Raw genomic sequence first — 12230 nt, forward strand, 5'->3', positions numbered from 1 at the left:
ATAAGAGAAGTTCAAAACAGTTATATGCTATATATATTTTATTTAACAACGCCATGGGCTATAATTTTGATTTAACAAGAACTTAAACAAAATCAGCAGACGTTAAAGTTGAACCCTTATCCGGTTGGATTCGTAAGCCAAACAAACACGCAATAAAGCGCTAATTTGCAGCAACATTTTATTGCCTTTGGGCCAACAGCAACGACAGCAACAACTGATATTCCCAGAATTGACACAGTCAACAAGGTGTGTGCCACATCGCACCCTGGATGTGTGAAAAGGTTGCCCGCAGCCAATCGTGTCCAATCTGTCGGTTTGTTAGCTGTTACTGCTGCTGCTGCTGCCGTTGCAGTTGCTGACGAGGATTCATCCTGTCATTAGGCACTCGAATTGAGCTTTAGCTGCCACCTCGGGCAAATATTTGTTTTGATGCCAATTTGCGCTGATTTCTTTGGACAGCAAACCCATCAGTCAGCCATAAGGCAACATCTGCTGCCACTGTAATTATATACAAGAATTGTATGGCCAGTTGAAAAAGTCGACGAGTCAAGTGAAAATAAAGTAGATATTAATGCTTGTTTGTGTTAATCAAAATTTTGAAAATGTGCATTCGTGTAATTTGTTACGGAGAAACGGATAGAAAAAATAAGCTGCAAATTGTTTGTTCCCCTGTTTGTTCTGCTAATCGGTTCCCACCTGGCGATATGAAATCTCTTTTAATTCAATTTAGTTTAAAGCTAAATTAACGCCTATTTTGAAAATTACATGCCTAACAGCCGTGAACAGAGAGCGAGCAATATTGCCAGACTAGCAGATGGCGTGCTCGCATGCATTTCATAGCAGTCAGCTTTTGCTGCATAGCAGATAGTGTTGTACAACACTGATAAATAAAGTGCGCGCGGTTTTTTGATATTTGAAAACCAAGTTTCAGCTTAAGTTCATTCCAATGTACATTTTTGTGCCACGATTTGATTGAAACATAATTAGAGTAGTTATGTATTTTGAATAAGTTAATATTACCATAGAAATAATATATCTTTTATAAAAATAAACAGTTAATCAAATTAATGACATTCCGCCTTACAACAACTATTTAACATTAACTTTATCAATTATTTCCTTACATTATATTCTCTTCTTTAACACAACATTTTAGGGATCATCCAGCTACAAATTGTTGTGAACAATTTACTCGCAGCAATTTTGTGGCAAATTGCCGCCACAAACTATAAATTTACGAGGCACAAAGTTGCAACAAAACCCAAACACAAACACATAGTTGCATGCCTAGATGTAACCTTGACTCTTTTAGCCGCCTGTGGCTCAATCTTGTTGTTGTTGTTGTTGTATACAGTATCCATGAGCAGAGGCAGCTCTTGTTATAAATAACAGACGAATGCCAAAATTTTTCAACACCCAGCACGCGAGTGACAGGCTGTCTTCCTCTCTTTCTGACACACTCTTCCCCATCGTCTATCTCTCTGTCCCTCTCTCTACCCGACTCTCTCTCTGTCTCAGCAGCAGGTTCTGGGCTTGGATTTGGTGGTTTTAGCTGCAACTGCAGGCACAGTTTCAGCATCAGCAATTTAAATTGCCTCCACAAGCATTTTGATGGCGATCACGCGCCCCTTTTGAAATCTTGGTGCTCAATCTGCGGACTGGCGGCTGCTGCCTTCGTGCGGGGCCATAAAGGATCATGGGCTTTGGCCACGTTTTTTGTTGTTGTTGTTGTTTTTCTTTTACGTTTTTTTACGACTGCCTTTGGTATTAATTTTGCTTTAACGTTTTGTTGCTGCTGCTACTCGCATTGTTATTGTTGTTGTTGTTGTTGATGTGCCTTCGCTTTAATCGTCACTTTTGTGCCGACAAGCGATGCCCAAGAATCGTGAGTCTCTGTGTGCGTCATGTCTGTCCGTCTGTCTGCCCATCTGTACGCTCAGAGTTCGGTCTCTGGTGGTCAGCGAACACGTGTACTCTCTGCTACATACAGTATACACACTCGTTGCACCCCCCAAAGCGTTGCACAGCTGGTTGCTGTCTGAGCCTTCCACAGTGGACATACCGCAACACAGAGTGAGGAGGAGGAGGAGGAGAGAACGCCTAACTAGGATGCCAACGAAATGATCGTTTGGTCACACAGATTTCCACTCCTACTGCCGAGCGTGGGCGTGAACCCGAAAAGGCAATCTTGATAAGCAGCAAGCAAGAAATGAACAAAAAACAAAAGAAAAACGCCGGAAATAATTGTCAAGGGATGCGTGTCTAGCTACCTGTATTGAATTTGCTAATGAATCGACTCTTTCTGCTCATTCTATTTTTGTGATCCTAGCAATTAAAATGTGTGGAGGAGCTGCTAGCTGTCTGCTTGGACGGATGTCAGCTACCGTTAGAGCATAGCAGTGTGAATTTATTCACCTGCCTCGAACAGCATTTTATATTTTGCATTTATGCATGAGTACTCGAAGTACAGGAAACTGTCACGAGGTGTTGAATACCTTAAGATGATCACAATGAATGTGATTTTTTTTTCTGATTTACCAACACACATATTTTACACACTGCACACGCCACATACATATGTATATATATATATACATAAATGATCCTTCATCCCTAATTCCAGTTTCTGGGCATTGTTCTCGCTCTCTCTCGCTTATGATATAATTTCGCGTAAGGTCAAAGACGACGATGACTACCTATAAGGATGAAAATCCCGAAACCCAAACGCAATGTTATGCAATAGCCATAGACGGTGGCTGGCCAGGATCATAAAAATCGACGAGCAGGCAGCAACAGACAGCAGCAGACCAGAGATCTAGTTGCCTAATCTAGAGTGGCCATAAAAATGGATCTACATTTTCATGGTCAGCTTCTTTTAGATTTACCTAAAGGAAAATGAGAAAGAGAAAAAAACAACTTGATTTACTTATTTGTTGTTCATCTGGAATATGTGAAAAATATCTATGATTGCTTTGATATTTAGTTCATTTCTTGTATTTACAAAACGATGTTCTTTCGCATTTTTATTTACATCACATGACTGAACTATATAATTAAAATGAGTGCTCTGTGCTGGGGTGCTGACTGATACTGCGAGGGCGGTTTGAGAAATTGTGTCAATATTTTATTTATTCGAAGAAGAGAATTGAGAATTTGTAAATGTTATTCAGTACGGTATTTCTTCATTAAAGGAAATTAATTCATTTTGTTTTCTCCCACCTGCTGTGACAATCACATTCACCCAATTTATTCAACCCGCTGCCTCCCAAACAAATAGCAGCAACAAATTTTGTTGGTTTATTTGGAATGCGCATATTTTGCTGGCATTTATGGCCGTACAATAATTGAGGGTGAAGGACGCTTTCTGGCGTGCTCCAAGCCGTAACAAAAACAATATCAATAACAACAACAAGATACAACAGCAACAACAACAACAACAACAACAATAAAAACAACAAGGTCGTCTCGCTGCCATTTATAAATAATTCCATGCGATTTTAGGCGTATAAATAATTTTGTTGGAAAAATAAAACTGTCCGTCGATCAGCGAGCAGCGTCCCACCGCTTGTTGTGTTGTTGTTGATATACATATTTTTGTTGTTGTTGTTGTTGAACCGATGACCAAAATACTTTAGCGGCTCGTCTCATGGCTAAAAATAGTTTTGGCCAGCCATTTGACGCCGCACCCGCCCCCTGCACCCATATTTCTGACTGACGTGCGCCCAATGACGCGTTTTGGAACCGACTGTGATTCTAAACAGGCCAACAAACAGCATTAGAGCGTCCAGAGTGAGCTCCAGAACCAGGTGATGACGATGATCGCAGCCAGGGCAAACTAAAATTGGCAATAAACAGAGGCGCTCACATTGGCGCAAATAACCAGCAAATTAAACAATTGCTGGGCCAAATATCTGGGCCCCAGACACCGAAAAATAAAGGCGTCAGCCGACAGCCAACAACCAATGATCTGTCGTTATGGCTGCCCACACGAATATGCTCAATATATATATGTATATGTGTATATATATACATACATAAGTACTATATAACGATAAGAATTGAAAACAATATGGAAATCAATATGCACCGATACGTGAAGACCCTCTACGTTTGAAAAACGTTGTTCTTGATCTATATAAAGTCTACATACTAAATACAATATATATTTAATTATTAAAAATTACACACAAGTGAAAATTGAATGTTTTCTATATTTATATCTATACAGATCTTGTGAAATTATTTAGTTTAACGATTTAAATACGTATGCTATTCTTAGAATTTATTATCTAATATAGGTATAGTGATTCTCTACCCACATAAATAATAAATTGAATTAATGAAATACGTATTTTCCAAGTTGGTTTCACGTGCGCTTGCATAATCTGCTTACACACAATCTAACGCAAACTTGTCTATCAAAATTAATGGAGGTAGTGAGTAGATAGCAGAGTGTTCAAGGTGTGGGAGTTCGTTTCAGCAAACATCGTAACAAAATTATAATGCCCATATGCTCTATAAGATGCGTACGCATTATAAAAACCGCCAGCGAGCGCACAAATATTTTTCACGAAAAACAAATTCTTTTGCAGCATGTCAATGACGTCAATGCGACGGGGGCCGTCAGCGAAAAAAAAAATAATAATAAAATTTCTTCTTTTTCTTTTTTTTTTTTAAGAAAAAGCATCCACAGCCTGAAAATTGTTAAGTCCGACGTGGGCGTGGGGTGTGTGTGTGTGCTAATGTGTGTGTGTGTGTGTCCCGCTGGCGATGACGCGTGAACTTGCCTTTGATTTGTTTTTCGCGATCTGTTGGCCAAAAATAATACAGGCAGCAATGCTGTTATAGCCAATGTAATTGTTATTGTTATTGCTGGTTATTTTGCAGGCCGCACACGAGCCAACCCACTCCACCCACCACCACCCCAGATTTGGACACTCAAGTGCCCGTATATATATATATAGATGGATGTATATATGTAGATATATGCAAGTGAAGAATTGGAAATTGCTTGCTAGCAAAAACAGATGCAACATTTTCGTCTTGGCCAATACGTTTTTGCAATATCCGCTCAGGCTTGGACTGGTGGCCAACGGGCCATTAACGATTTGTGCGGCTTCCATGCGTAGCCGCACGTGCCTTGGCAAACAAGATCGGAGTCGTATCGGATCGGATCGGATCGGATCTTTAGCTCATCCACTTTTGGTGTCATTTCCTGCTGCTCACATGCTTTAAATTAAGAATCATTAGGCGGCTTCAAATCCCAAATCGTTGGCAATCAGCGTCCAATTTGGCCAAAATGCCGCCAGTTGCCACTTAGCTTAGCCAAAAGTGTTTCTCTTCTTTTTTTTTTTATTTTGGGAATATAGTTATAAAAGCTGTTGTCCGATCTGCTTTTGGCGGCGGAATAATCCAAAGTGAGTGACCACCTGTTGCCATTGTTCGTGCCAACTATTGGCCATATATATTTTATACAGTCTTTTTTTTATTTTTTATTTTTTTTTGTTGTTAACGAAATCGCACAAGCATAAAGGTAATTGCACAGACATGCCAAAAAACAAAACAAAAAAACAAAAAACAGATAACAAAAAAATTATCCAATACTCAGTGTATCTGTGCGTAATGCTGTAAAAGCCATCGATGCCTGGCATTTATTGTGATCGCCGCTTATTGCCGCTGCAAGGGAAACAAGCGCATTCTGGAATATGGGCACAGGCATTTACAGTATTCATCTCGGTGCCAAGGATAGCCACAAAACTTTTCACTTATCTTCGGCTGCGATGATCACAGCAATGAGCTGCACAGATAGCAATGAATGATTTATATTTGCTTGTTTATCAAATATAGAGTATGAATTACGATCAAATTGGTTTCGTTTATTTTTAGGACAAAACTTCCCCAGCCATAAATTGTCACATTTCTTGCAAGTCAGTACATTTTGAGCATGATTTGAACTCTAGAACAAGACTACATCTAAAGTTAAAAACGCATTTCTGACTTCAAAATCATATTCAAATAAATAAGCTTACCAGAGCCATAACTTTGTCAAAAGTTATCCGATTTTCATCAACCAGGCATTTTTAGAGACTACAATAAAAGTTGAAAGGGGGATTCTAACTCGATTTCCATGTTAAAACTTACCACAGCTATAACTACTGTCTAGACTGAATCGATTTTGATTTGTCACATATCTTGACTCCCTTCCAAGACTTCGCATACTTATCCATTCGCATATGCCGCGCTCGCTCGACTGTAGGGTGACAATCCCCAAATAAAAGTGATTGTGCAGCGGTGTCAGATCCACAAAAAAATATATAAAATAAAATAAAAAAGCACTGCAGCATTTACGCGACTTTTCAGCTGCTGCCTCTCCTATGGGTGTATGTGTGTGTGTGTGTGTGTGTTTACATGGGGATGCGTCCGCCTCCATCGTCGCAGCCTCCTGAGTCGTCTGTCGACTTGTGACATATGCGAAATTCATTGTCGCGTGTTGTGTGCGTTTTGTGTCCAAAGCCAACGACTTGTTGGCCTGTTGCCTTGTTGGCCCGTTGGCTTGCTGGCTTGCTGGCCCGTTGCCTTGTTTTTGCTGGCTGGCTGGCCAATGGCTGGCAACCTTGACGCGCCGAACGCTCCTTTTATCTGGCAATTCATCTGGTCTGAGACACACACCACACATACAGGTGCCCCCGCAGCTCCAGCTGGCAGCAGCAGAATGGAGAGATCTGGGAGACTGAGACTGTGACTGAGACTGAGACGGAGACTGAGACTGTTGCATATCGTGGACATTATGAGGCCGACATTATCTTTCAGTGCTGATCGCATTTTAAGCGCTGTTCGCATTGAAAAATTGCCAATTGGCGCGTACCGAGAAACAAAAGCTGAAGCCCCTAAACGATCGCTTAACTAGTGTTAAGCCTCGCTCCGGGCTGGGATTACGTTGCAAACTGGGATTACGATGCGTTTTAAATCCTGTGCGAAGGTTAAACGCCATTTCGTGCGTAAGTGCAATTAGTGTAAAGTATTTTGAGCGATGTGCCAACAACTTGCGCATAACAATTTACCAAGCAACTGGCGGAGGAGGTGGAGGTGGAGGAGGAGGTGCAGCAGCAGCATCATGAGATGGAGACAGCGGGCTACTCAACGTACGTTGAGGCCACGCGTCGAAACGTCGACGTCGACATCGACGACGACGTCAACCTGACGCACGTTTCCGTTCCACGTTCCACGTAGCATTCGTTGGCGCTAATGAGTACGCCCCAACGATCATCATGTGACTGAAATATTCATAAAGATCGCGCAACCACATACGTCTACATACGCCGCCTCCGCCCGCAATTTGTGCTCTCAATTTTCGTTTCGCTATTATATACAGACACACGCCCCCGCACCCGCTCCCGTTTCTAAAATGCTCCCGTTCTCGTTCCCGGTACAAACATACTCGATTCACATTCATTCAGCAAATTTGTTCGCCCAATTCCCACACACACACACACACACACACAAGCACATTATGCTAATCAATGGGCGTTGAAATTAGCAGCCGGGCTAGCTACGACTACGAATATGATTACGGCTACGACTGCGACTGCGACTGCGACTACGACTACGATCAGGTTTGACGTCAGTGTTGAGGCTTCTGGGAAGAAATACGCGTAATCGAACATCTAATTTGTTTGTTGGCCATTTCACGCGCATAGAGCCAAAGAAACTTGACCAAATATGGGGTGCAGTACTGATATTCGCAGCGGAAATGAGTTCGCATAACATGAACAACAACGGCCTTGAAAGAAAACTATTTCTGATTTGACCAACTAAAGTTCCCCTTAACCATAACAACTGTTGATAGCTAACCGAACTGGTTTCGTATATACGAAAAAACTAAAACAATTAGCAACGGTATTTCTTTTGCCTCTTTTATAATCAGTTTTTTTTTTTTATATAAGTAATTAGCCTTATAAAGCAATGTTTATATCATAGTTTATTAAATAATATGAAGGCTTAAGCCTTATATGTAATTCAATTTTATTTTGGAGTTCATTTAAAACAGAAATGAATATTGTGGAATTTGGTTGGATTAAATGGGTTAAATATGTATATCTTTGGATATCTAAGTGTCTCTTGCTTCTCTGAGATATTTGATATTCATAGCCAAATCATAATATCTTGTTAGATATATCTTTAAATATTTTCTTGTTACTTCGAAATAGAATGAAGAACTAACGAAAATTGTTTCCATTTTGTATTGAGATCTTCAGCATTCCTAACAAACTAAATCACAAAGCAAATTTGTACATCTCACTCAAGTGTAAGACACGAATATGTGAGAATCGCAGCCAGCTGACTTATCAATTCCCGGAGGTGCACTTGCTGTACAAATACTGAGAGATTTACAGAGTTCGTGGCACACCCACACGACTTCTGGCAACTGCAACTGCAACTGCAACAGGGGCCACACAGACAGGAACACTTGTTGCTTGGTAGCTGGTAGCTAATGGATATACACCTTATGGGCTACTTAGGAGAGCAGAGATGCCGCCTTAGCCCTAAGACTCTCCCCAGACAATTGCCACATCACGCTTGTTTGCGTGCACATTAACGCCGACGACGGCGACAGGCAAATCCTTTTTGGCTACTTAGGATCGTCATCTCGGCGTAGGCATCTCATCTCGTCTTGAATAAACATTTGCACAGGCGGCACAAAGTGGCAACGGAGCGCGTGATCGTGATCGCTCAAACATTCTGACGGTAGTCATCATCAATAGAAACGAATATCATTTTGTACCCAGTCCAATCCAGTCCAGTCCAGTCCAGGCCAGTCCAGTCCGTCTGTCCATTTGGGTGGGCTGGAACGTGTAGAAAACTATTTTGATAGCCACCGTTTCGGGTAGCCGGAGTAGACCATCCATCGACTGGCTGGCGTCAGTCGCGCGTTTGCCTTTAAAATCGTAAACAGCAAAGTGATTAATGTCATGCACGGCCAGCACAGCAGCCTTCGATGTGCTACACTAGGAAAAATAAATCATTTCTGCTTTTCGAAAGTGAAAATGCTTACTATTAATCAACAGTCAATACAATATTACAAGACCACGCTCTTCCATCAATCCTTCTTCTTACCTAGTTTAGTTAACCGACATTTTTGTCTAGATATATATTTATCATGCATAAATCGCTTCTAATTATACTTTAACATACTTTAAGGACATTTGGGTGGCTTCTTGCTTCATTCTATCAAGAATATCATTCTAACTGACATTGTATAAATATGTTCTAGAAAGATCTAACTCGATATCAAATAAAAACAGTTTTTGGATGTAGAAAACCGAGCGCTTTACACATTTCCTTTGTGACCATGAAGTCGAGCTGCCTTTAGAGATTTTTTGTGGTTCTATAACATATATTTTTCTGAGTGTACATAGTCAGAATCCCAGTTCGATTCTCATCTGCAGGGTAAACAACATAATCAAGCGTACATCCGTTGAGCATCGTTGCTGCTTGCTGCTTGTTGCTGTTGTTGGTTGTTGGCTGTTGTGGAGGGCCTGGTGTGTGTTATGCTAATGGAGCGACGAGTTCGTCACCAAGTCCACACAGATTCTTGGAAGACCAAAACCTAAAGTAGCAGCTGAAGACGTAGCTGAGTCGATTGCCAGCCTGCCTGCCTGTGGCATTAGTTTTCAAAGCTCAGCTCGTGGACTGTGGACTGTGGCCCTGGCCACGCTTTGTAGATAAAGTCACGCATCGTGGCAGACACTTGGCAGCAGCAGCAGCGGAAGTTGGAGCCGCGGGCACGCGCTTTAGCCCCTGGCTCCAGCTCCAACTCGTAGTCTATCTAACAAGAGAATTATTCAGGCGCAGCTTTGTCAACAAACAACAGGAGGGGGACCAGGGTGGGGGAGAATGTGGCTCGTCTGAGGGCCGTGCCATAATTTGCAATTCGATGCTCTGTTTGCATTTCTGCGTGTTGGCATTTCATTTGTGGTCACCAACAAGATTTGCATATGAATGAGGCAACATTTGTCGCCGTCCATTCCTTGGCTTAGTCTCACTCTGCTCACCGTTCTCGCCGTTTCTGTTTCATTTTCTGCACATGTGCTCCACGCTGATGAACTGTCTTTGGCTACCAACTTGGGGTGTCGCCATCGTCGTCTTCGACTGGAGTCACAGTCACCGTCAGAGTCACAGTCAGAGTCAGAATCAGCGTCGTGATCGTGTCTTTGACCGTCGCCGCAATTAGCATTTGAAGTTGCATTTGCAATTTGCATTTGTGCATAAATCAGTACTCGTCTTGAGTAAACAAAAAGCCTTGACGAACCCATCTGATGTGATGCGATGTGGATGTGAATCGATTCGATGGTGCGTCCAAGGCACAAATTCAATTGGTTGATGGACACAAGGAATGCGAGGCTGCCACCTGCCTATAGACACTTTTTACTTTTACTTTTATTTCAATTAAATTTTACTTGCATTAATAAGCTCAATTTACTCTTGATAAATTCATTTTAAGAGGAAAAATGCTTCATTTAGAATCGACTATTTAATTATAGTTTGCATCTTATTAAGAGACTCAATTAATTTTTTTTTATTTTCGTGAGAAGCGCATTAATTTGAAAATGAATCGCGTACTTAGTACATCATCAAGATGAGAAAAAAAGCTATAACATTCTGGTTTATTTTTCATTCCTCATCGAAAATTGAATTGAGTGCCATTAGGGGAAACCATGGGGCACTTGTGGCACCTGCTGCAAGTCTGCAGTCTGCAGTCTGCCGTCTGCTGGTGCATTCTGCTTCATGGCAGACACTTTTACTTTTATATCCTGTTAACAACCTATAATTTGGCCAATTTAACACTTGTAAACGCGCTTTCGCCGCTCTAATGAGGTACAAAACGCTTGCCACAAGAAGTCGGCACGAAATTAACATATAAATACGGTTCCTCTGACCCAAAATTAAATTGCCTGTTGAACCGAACCTTATAATCAGAACTACTCTTCTTATGTCTTCAGTTCGACTTAGGCTCGGCTTAAACATTAAAAGCTAAAAAAAAATTGTGATTTCAAAATGCCAGCCATGAAACCAAAACAACAACAAAAATAATGTTCAGCGGCACTGAAAGTCTTCGCATTCTGCAATTACACAAATCTGTTGAGGCATCTCTTCCGACTGCGGCATCGACGAATCCGGGCTTCATCTGGTGTTAATTTATGCGTTGTGCATAAAAAATCGCCACCAATTACCAAAGGAATGCTTCAATTATGGACTGCAAACAGCTGCTGCTGTTTCGGTTGGTCGGTGAAACCCTTTTTAGCACTCGCTTCAGAATGAAAACGAAGCAGGATCTCTGCCCGATTTCCTTTGAATTCGCTTCCTATGCGTATCTAACACGATGCCACAACAGCTAGTCTCAAGGCCAGAAATTTAGAGCCTAAATGTTGCATGCTTAGTGGTTTTCATACATGTATATATCGGCATAGAGGCTATAATTGGTGTGTTATTTGGCTGGAATACGACTTGATAACATTTCGAGTATTTGCTGTACTTTTGAGCCAAGTGATTCTTAGTTCGTAGGCTGACTTGGTTTTATGTATATACATAGATATTACGCGATCTATTGCTGACTGGGGTCTGTCTCACTTGATTCTGGTTATATAAAAGCGACATTAACCCCGCTTCGATTGCAGTTTGCACTTGAAGTAGTCGCTGGATCGGATGGATCGGTTGGATCGAGTGCTTCAGTCGCTTGGCTACGTGCTTTAATGTGCATTTTCATAGGTTGTTTTTGTTGTTGTTGTTTTTGTTATGTTTGTTGTATTTCTTTTTTTGCGAGCCAGCGATAAGAAGTGGGGCGCGAGTGCAGAGTGCATACACGAGGGCGTTTCGCGTTTCAGCGTTTCATCCAAAACAAAGCCACAATGCATGCAACTGACATTGGCCAGAAGCGTGTCAGAGAGCGGCGGCCAGCTCCACAGCCCCACAGCTGTGCTCCACCTGTGGAACCGCTGACTTGTCGCCTGTCATTAAGCTGCCAGTGATTGTGTCTTGGTGTAGCGTCATTAAAGACAATAATAAATGATTCGATGATTCGATGAGTGTGTGTGTTTTTTTGCATTGCAAACCTTGAAATCGGAGCTCTGCATCATATCGTTATCGCGACGCATTGACAACAGGAATATAATTTATATATACATTTGCGTAATCAATGAGCTACTCGTTTCACGCAACTGCAACTCGATTTG

The sequence above is a fragment of the Drosophila grimshawi genome, unplaced genomic scaffold (assembly GCF_018153295.1).
Source record: "Drosophila grimshawi isolate 15287-2541.00 unplaced genomic scaffold, ASM1815329v1 contig_44, whole genome shotgun sequence".
Lineage (NCBI taxonomy): Eukaryota > Metazoa > Arthropoda > Insecta > Diptera > Drosophilidae > Drosophila > Drosophila grimshawi.